This window comes from Pholcus phalangioides, unplaced genomic scaffold, assembly GCF_987345545.1.
Source record: "Pholcus phalangioides strain wild (caught in Gottingen) unplaced genomic scaffold, Ppha-v1.0 ptg000009l_1, whole genome shotgun sequence".
NCBI classification, from domain to species: domain Eukaryota; kingdom Metazoa; phylum Arthropoda; class Arachnida; order Araneae; family Pholcidae; genus Pholcus; species Pholcus phalangioides.
In genome coordinates this window covers 26,838,999-26,849,001 of record NW_028301602.1, presented here as the reverse complement: position 1 = coordinate 26,849,001, position 10,003 = coordinate 26,838,999, and positions in this window count along the sequence as shown.

Sequence of the window (10,003 nt, the reverse complement as noted above, 5' to 3'; positions counted from 1 at the left end):
AAGATTACAGAAATTTGAAAGAATTGATATTGAACTTTTAGGGAAAAAAACCTAGTTAAATTAAAAAAATGAGCCAAACGGCAAAAAAATGTTATAAATTGTATATAAATAGAATATATCCCCGAAACTCATTTGCATATCGTCCCCCTTATGCCAGAAACATGAATGGTCGTATATGCCAATTTCAAAAACTTTTGAAATGATGTTTGAATGTTTACTCTACCCATATTACTCTGGATGTTATTTTCCTAAAATGTTTTGTAATGTGTTTTAGTAGGCGATATACATTCGCATTTCTGGGAAAAACTTTGCAATGTGATTCAACCAGATGGCAAACACAAAAAAGTGAAAATTTTCACATTCGGTGTTTCCAACATAAGGGAGACGATATTCACTCTTTGCGAGAACAAAACTCTAAATTTTCGTCTATATTAGTTATGAATGAGGCAGTTGAAAGAAAAAAAAAACCATGATTCCGATTTCGAAAATCCTTTGATATTTCATAAATTGAGGAAATTGTGGGGGATATTGTGAACATTTTAACGTGTAAGAAAAATTGAATTCTCTTTCCTTTTTAGTTAAAACACATTCCTTTCAGGTTCGGTTTTTAATCCCAGATTTTAGAAACACATACTGACTATAATCTCTAAATTGATCTGAGTGAGAAAAAAGACACAGTGATAATAAAAGGCCATTATCACTGTGTTTTTCTTCTCACTCAGATCAATTTAGGGATTATAGTCAGTATGTGTTTGCAAAATCTAGGATTAAAAACCGAACTTGAAAGGACTGTGTTGTGATCTTGAGCAAGACATACAAACCCATAACCATATTTTTTCAAATAAGAGTTTAACATCTCAAGCTCAGTTAAAATTTGATTCAGCGATCAACTTCTTGTGGTCTATCAATCTTCTTGGTGTAGATATGATTTTTCACCAAGTCCAGAGTGAAATTATACACATTTTTATCATCAGTCGTAGAATGTGAAACTAGATTGAAAAATTAAATTTTGATAGGAACTAACTACAACCGAAATTCTTGCGAATTCAGAAGATATTATTTCAAGTTTCATTGCAGTTGTTTAAGTTCGACGTGATCAGAGGCAAATATTCTTTATTAAAAGCAAATACTCTTTAGAAAAAAAGATAAAGACAATTTAGAATTTTGAAATTTTAATTTCTTAAAATTTAAAATTTTATTATTTTTTTTATTTTTTAAAATTTGAATATTAATTTTAAATAGGGTTGAGTCAATGAAATATCAATCTTTTGCTTCATTTCCTGAACTGAACAGTTTCCTCTATTTTGAATTGAATGTTTTTAAAAATTACATTAATATCTAGTGCGAAAGCTGTTTTTAATACACTTTTTTGAAAATTTGTAAAAATATTACCATCAGAGATATGTGTAAATCTTCATGCTGGCATAGGGTAGCATATTGAATCAAAAATATATGTAAAAAATGTGAAATAAATGAGTGGTAAAATAATATCTTTAATGATATTTCTATTAGGGCATAGCTTTTCACCGCGTTAAAAGATATGAGACCCCATTAAGGGGTGAATTTTCCTTATAAAAATTTTTCGACATATTTTTCCACACGAAAAGTTATCCTGAGGTGGGTTAATTCAATGTCAACGTAAATGAATCAGATATGTGGGAGTATGAAGATGTACCTTAAAGCCAATTTAATATTCAAAACATTATTTTAGGTGGATATTAGAAAAGTCAACTATCCGGAAAGTTTATGGTTTTACTTAGTTATGAGAAAATTCTTCTTCTTAATTTAAATTGGGGACTACTGAAAGCAATGTAAACGATGTAAACGGTGCATGTAGATAGTTAATAGCAAGACTTGATGAAGTGGAGATAAATTGAATTAAATTTATCACAGTCCGCACGCACTGTCAACTGGGGTGACTTTGCCCAGTTTAAAATTGAAATTTAAAATTTTCATTCAACCCGTTCGTTAAAAGTCGAAAATAAAACTCTTATGTTTCGTTCATGATTTGCGTAGTATTTATTCTAATAGGTCATTCCACCTTTTTATGAAAAAATAAAAACAAGGTGGGCAAACTGGTTACCCTGCATAATGGGGTAACTTTGCCCAGCACCTGGTTTGTATCATCATCAACAACCATTTTCAATCCATTGCTGGATGAAGGTCTCCTTTAAATTTTTCTATTTTGCTCTGTCTGATGCTTTAGCCATTCAGTTGACTCCAACCACTTTCTTGATCTCGTCCGTCTGTCTTGCGTTGGGACACCTTCTTGGACGTTTAACATTCGTTAGCGTCAGGAACTAATATATTCATGTTGGCTAGTTCATTCATCTGTTGATTATTAATGAATTATAACTATTGAATATAAATACAGTTATTAATTAATTAATAAGCGACAGGGAACTATTCAATTCATGATCGTTAATTGATGCATTAAAAACGGGCTTTGACTTGGTAAAAGTCCGAAACGAAAACTTTTACAAGCGTATTTCATGCTTTTATCAACTTGCCTCGGTAAAACGCCGGCTTTTACGTAACATACATAACAAGGCTGCGAGTTGAGTTAAGGCAGCGGCTCTCAACCTTTATCGACTTTATATACATACTTTTTAGTACGTATATAATTCCTATGGTGTTTCTCCGTAAGCTCCTTTCTTTAATTTATTTATCAAATTTACTAATTTGTTTCATTTGCTTCGAGTGGCCGCGGAGCCCCTGGAAAATGCACACGGAACAACGATTGAGAACCGCTGATTTAGGATGATGTGACCAACACGGGGTTTCGAGAGAACCACAATGACAACAAAATAACGCAAAACAATGCAATAAAATATCATTTTTAAAACATATGATTTAATTATGACTTTTTCTTAAAGGGAGTCCACGAAACATTACGAAAAATGAGAAAAGTCGTCGTTAAAGTTGATATTAGGTAAATTATATGCATTAATAATTCATTTGTTATTGTAAGATTTCTAGAAAAAAAGTTCGAAGATAACGAAGGACGAAAGAATCTACCTAACAGATGGTTTCACTGCAGTATAAGTAACTATACAAAGAAAACAACTTAACATAATTCGAAGCTCCGAGCACATATTTTCTTTAGAAAATACGATAAATCTAATATTGAAAGAGTTAAAAAAATCGGAATTGAAAAGAAAACATACGAGTAAAGGCAGTAAAAGTTACAGGTTGAATGGCTCCCGATGAAAATTTATGAGTTCACTCTGGAACAAATCATAAACAAAAAACCAAGCTACTTTCTGTGTATATTGGTTCTTTTATAAGAGTGAATTTCGTGTTTAAAATAAACTTGTTTCCTCTTTTCAAGCTGTTGTGGGGGGGGGGGGATAGCTTCAGTTCGTATTTACGGTAAGGTTTTATCCATTTATATAATTTAAGTAGGTATTCTGATACACACAAAATCACAGTTAAAAACTGGGCATAGTGACTCCAAATTTCTTATGGAACATGGGATATATTCCCCACTAAAACAAAAATCTTCCGGTAAGGTGAAAAAACCAAACCTTCCAATCACTCTACTATCTTCATTATATCTTACTTATAATGCCAATAACTGATGGGACCCACCTGGTTATCAAAAAGGCTGCACAAATGGAAGTTTGAGGTCTTCAAATTTTTCTTGACCATGAATCTCGTCGAAAAACCGGCTTATTGACGATATCACTTAAGCGGAACAACCGCCCGCAAACTTCAAGCCATCCCATTTACATGTAAATAAAGCGAATGTGGTGGTGACTGCAGTGCCACAGACGATTGACTTAGTAAGTTTTACACCACCAGTAAATCTCTTCTTTTTTTTTCAAAACTAGGCAAAGTCACTCTAGTTGACGGTACCGTTAACTTAGAATGCAAGTGATTGGATAAAAGGCTTAAATTTCTAAAAGCTTTGGAATTTAAAAACCTAAAGACTACATGAGGAAACGCAAGCCTTTACTTAATTAGCCTCGTTCATGAATGACGCTTAATATTCCATTTTGTACAACGTTGTATACAATTATTGGCAACAAAAAAAAATCACTTCTTTTAAAATATTCCTTATAGAATGAAAACTACCACAATCCGATGAATAAATCGTATCCAGAAAGGTATCATTGGAGAGAGAAAAAAGTTCTCGTAACAAAACATAATGACGTTTTAACCGTTTCACCAACATTGACGAGTTACCTCGCCTCTTTGAAAGCCTCATGTTTGCAATGATAAGCTTAAGTATTTTGCTAAGATACTTTGTAAAGTTTATTTCTAAAAGAAATTAACTCTTTAGACGTGTTTAAAATCAGAGGAAAGTCTATTTCAAAACATATATATTTTTATAGAGATTTTAATGATTTCTACTAAGCCAAAGCAGAAGGTTAAATGACGAAGTTTCGCATAAGCCCCAACATGTAGTTTCCATTCAAGAATAAAAAACACCAACATTCGAATAAAACTACATTTTTTAGGTTGAATTGATTCTCAAGTTTCTCTTGTGCGTTTTATAATACAGGATGGTGAGAAGTTATGGACATATTTTAAAAATTAGTAACTAATCAACGAATTGACAGTAAAAAGTAGACAGTAACATGGTCTAGAGGTGTTTTTTTTTGATGAATCAGAAAAAAAATTTCACTCACAGGTGGCACTGTAAAACTAAAAACTCGACATAACGCATAAAATGCAACGCGGAAAGTGTATATTATTAATGTTTACGACAATTTGTGTTTCGTAAAACCATCACATTTCAATAGAAATATTTTTTTCAGTTCGGGCTTCATCTCAACAGGTGAAAAGATGCTCCTAAATTGCTCATATTGAAGTATGATATTTTTATGTAACGCAAGTCATCATATACATTCATTATGCATTGTTTGTATTCTATTTTATGTTTTATCTTGAGTTTTTTGCTTTACAGAACCACCCATGAGTGAAATTTGAAGGTTTTTTCTTTAATTTATCAAAAAAATTCACTTTATACCATGTTAATCATTTCAGCGTTAATCGCACATTATTATATCAATTGGTTGATTCGTAATTAATTTTTAAAACGTGTCCAGAAAGGACTTTTCATCTATCCTGTATTACTGATTAAACACATTTGACATTGTTCTTTAGTGCAAAATACTTTTTTAAAACTGTATCATAAATGAATTGTTTACAACAATTCGTTGTAATCCCCGAAGTCGGAATATCAGAAAAAAAAAAATTACTGAATAGACCATGGCTTTGAATTATCCACAAAAATAAAAAGTTAGGTTTCGAAGCTGTATAAGATGCAGCTTCATTATTGGAAATATTCCACATTTATTTCCTTACTGAAAGTGAATTTCCTTGAAGTTACACAACTTCATAACCATGGCATAATTTATTCAGCTTAAATTTTTTTTGTTAAAAAAAAGTCTTCAGCAAGCGTTGTTAAAAGCTATTAGAAACACACAAAAGTCGAAAAAAAGACACGAAATTCAGACGTAGAAAATTCAAGAGCTAATATTAGAAAGTTCTCGAAAGACTAACCAAAGACCTTGGGGCAATAGCAACCAGGTGGTTGGGACAGAGAGAAGTGAGGAAAATGACACACACACCCGCAGTGAGAAATGCGAGGTAGTAAACTTCGAGAAATGCAATGCCAACGTCCAGGGAAGGAGACTTAATTGCTTTTTACGTTGACGTGCTGGCTAAAAGATCCATTTCTAAGAAAGATATATTTATATATAAAAAGAAGAAAATTGTTAGGAAAGGTATAGTAAACACGGAGACGGTTTCGTGCACGAAATGACAAAAGGTTTCGCAACACACCAACAGAATAAGTTCTGCGTTGTGCGTCATCAGTCGCTCGCCAACAAGTGAGACGTCACCAAATAGCTCACTGGAAGTAAGAACAAAAATGCTTCGAGACTGCGTACGAAAAAGATTACGAAGAAGATACATAAGGTCATGACCATGGACGGAAAACTTATTATCTTCTTATAGTTTATTATCGTTTTTCTCGAAGATAATTACGTAGAATTAGCCAAAAAAGAATTCAAGCCCCCCTCGTCTTATTTAGTTAGTTAGCTGAAGTGGAAGAAATGTATTTATAAAGTTTTACTACAGACGGAAAAAAAACATGTATTGAAGGCTAATGATGACGAAAACAATTACTTTCTATCGGAAAAAAATACACAAAACTAATTAATGAATTTTATTTCAGTGAATTCATAAAGAGAATCAATTTAGAGATTCTTTAAAAAGATCTTATTCACAAAAAATCTAATCTTCATGTTTCATGTTATCAATCATACGCTTATTCGAAAATATATATTATGTTCTCGAATTAATCTTTCTATATTGATATTACGTTTGATGTCTCCGTCATTAAATTTTTATTAATTCTATTTAGAAAGATTTATCAGCTTAGTTTACATTCATTTTGATTAGAATTTCGATGTATATTTTATGTTTATTATATTTATATATCCAAAGATTGACGATACACTTGATAAGCTTAATAAGCTGCTGGCTTAAGAAAACTTACAATGGAGACATCAAAGGGAATTATATTTAAAAAAATTGTTATGAATATTTATTTATTAACAGTTGCAGTTAACATATATATGTAACATCGGAAAAATAATTAATTGAAATTTCACTTATATTATTAATTTTTAAAGATATTTTGTATTTATGAGAATGCCTTAAATTTCATTTAAATTACTTATTTTCGTATTTATCATTAACATTTAATACCTCCATCAAATTTCGAAGTAATAAAATTAAATTTTCATGTTATAATGTTTAAAAATTCCATTAGAAATAGTCGAATTATTTTATTTAAGTTTTTAAATCTAAATTTCACAAACATATTTTTTTAAATTCAAGTTGGAGTATATAACTGGATTAATTTAAAAATATTTCTATTTCAACTAATTTTTTATTTTGATTGCTTCGATACTTTTTTCCTATTTACATCTTTAATTTGAGTAAACATGTTTCTCAATCTGATCAGTAGTTTTGAAATGCAACACACGTTCCTGAATTTTCACATATAAAAGTATCCGCTTAATTAATCTTAGTTGTAAAAACATTTTTATGCCGAATTCCGATTGAAAAGCGAAACAAAGCAGATACAGGGAAGAAATAAACGACAGAAATTGATTCGAAGCAATTTTATTACAATTTTATTGCTTTTCTTTGTGAAAATGGGAATTAAAAAAAAAACGCATTTCCCCCCACTTTTGCTTTGAAAACGTTATTATAGTTAGGGAAGCTATTTTTAGAGACCTCCCATGATAGGAAATTCGATTCGGAAATAGAAGAAAGTAAAATGCATTTTTTTTCAATCTCTTACTTTTCTTTATTGATTTACCACTTGGATTGAGTTCCTAAAAATTATATACATGTCTTTTCATTATTTTCCTATTTCGGAGCGGAAATAATTTGAATGTAAACATTATTAAAACCGAGTAAAGAGATTTTTCTCTTCTTTGTTTTTTCGAATCGGTATGTTGTCTTGGAATATTCGGCACGTTCTTTAGGATTAAAAATGAATATTATTTTCACATTATGCTACGAGGAATATGTCAACATTTTTTTTTATGTTAATGCTAACACATATGCTAATTTAAAAAAATCTCTGCTGGGTTATTTCATGCAATTAATCTGTCAATATTATTATTTTACTCCACACAGTACAGCATTCTGTTTAAAATATCATACCATAATGAAACTATTTACGTATAAAATATATAAAATTTTCAACAAAAGGTGAAACACATTAAAAACTGCTTCAAATCATAATTAAGAACTAGTAATTTGTAGTGGATTCGAGAAAGGTGCAGATAATACAGTGTAGCATGAAGAGCGACCACACCGTATTATCAAGAATGAAATATGGTCAGCATTCATAGTGTTGTGTGTATTAATACTTTACTACCGGAACACCTTTCGCGGGCTTCATTTGGCCCGCGGGCTGGAGGTTGTGCCTCCCTTGCTCATGAGTCATGTTAATGAAGAGTAGCATTCTAGTGCATATTGGACATTCTTTCAACAGAAATTCCATGGCAACATGCTGTTCCTGCACCGGAATGAACCAGTCTGCCGCCATCTGGGATTTACTCGAGAGAATAAATCAGCTGGGGCACTGATAGTGTGCACCTTTTTAGTTGGATTTTAACACAATTTATTTTTTTGCATGAGAAGAATCCTAATTTCCGCCATCTGATATAAACAGAATTTATCTAAATATTTTACAGTAGGCTCTCGATAATCCGAGCGTGCGCTAGTCCTTCACATACAGCAATCCGGTGTTTTTAGACGGGTTTTCTCATGCATAGAAGAGAAAACATGTCTTTGCATATCTACGGGCAGTAGTTATCATGCTTTTCAATTAACTTCCAGTAATCCGGTACATTCTGGTCTGATATGTTCCTGATTAGCGAGCGTCTACTGCATATATGCTCAACCCATGACCAGAGGGTCAAATTTGGTCCTCGGAATTATCCGGTTTGGCCTACGACGTCAAATCTAATTTTATAAAAATGAACTAAGCGGCACATTTCTAGATAACTTAAGTGGCTCGCAGCACATTCGCACTTCAATTAAGTGGTCTGCGAAAAATTTACATATCATATAAATGACCCGCAACACGTTTTCAAAGTAATGAAGTGGCCCACACTCTCAAAAAGGTTGAGCACCCTTTGTCTACTGTGTTTGAGTTATCATAACATTCTGAATATTTAGCTCAAAAAATAAAATGGTTTTTAGAGGGTATGAATTTTTTCCCTACCGTTTCGTTCTTATTTGTAGAAACCGTAAAAAGTATGAACGGGGTATTCGGTGAGAAAAAAAAAGTATTTTCCTCTTCAGCGTGTTTTCTGTTTGTTTTTGCTCACATCAGATGGAGTTCCAAATATAGAACCGTCCGGTTGACATGTAAGGACATAAAAATTGGGAGAACTGTCTCTTTCTCCACATTTTCCGTGTACTTCGAAGCGAAAAAATACTTTTACACCTACATTATTATTTTTTGTTTTTGATGTTGTTTTCTTCGATGTTTGCTCTAAAAAAAGAGAAGCAGAAAGCGTTGTTTGCTTCATATATTGAAAAGAGTTCTTTTCTTTCATTCTGTTCCGTGGAATTATTTTTTTGTTTCAACGTACAGATATGTAATATATTTTTCAGGAGAATGAAGAAATGAATTTTCTTCTCAAAGAATACGATATTCGATGTTTTTTTTTTTGTTCGCGCAACCTCAAGTGAATTGAAAATTTCTTGCATTTGCAAATTTAAAGTTTAGTTATTGGGTAATTAAGGCATCGAAAAATTCAAGATAATGCGTTTCGAACGCGTTGAAAAGCCTTTATTCTGCTTCACGGTTGATTCCTCAGCTGATATCATGTACGAATGGCGTTTAGAAACGGTTTCTACATAATAGCTTCTTGTATTAATGAACTATATAGGGTGATTATTTAATTCCACCTTGCCGCATTTCACTGAGGAACCGTCAATTATCCGAATAATGAGTAGAACTCAGATACGTCCTTCGTGTTTCAAGGGGTTTTGAAGTTATTAAGATAAAAAAATTAACCATTTATACGCTAAACGGTACCTTGTCCTCAAAAACCCAATTACGAAGTTGTTGCTCTGTCTCTCCTGAGGGAAAAAACTCAACGTTTCTAAGTGAAAGCTGAATTCGCTGTAAAATATTTTAATTAAAAAATCGGATGAAAGTTGGGAAGAACAGTAAAAACACTAACAGACACTTTTCTTTCCCTTGTTTATGCTGTTCTTTCTTTCCCAACTTTCCTCCAATTTTTGAATTCCAATATTTCTGCGAATATTGTACTCATAAACGTGGAACTATTTTGTTGACCCCAGGAGAGACAGGGCAACCAGTTTTAAATTGCATTTCTGAGGACAGGGTGTCTGTATAAAAGTAAGTTTTCATATTTTAATAACTATAGCTTGCAATGCAAATGACGCATCTGAGTACTACACGTTATTTTGATACTCTTTCTAACTGAAAGTA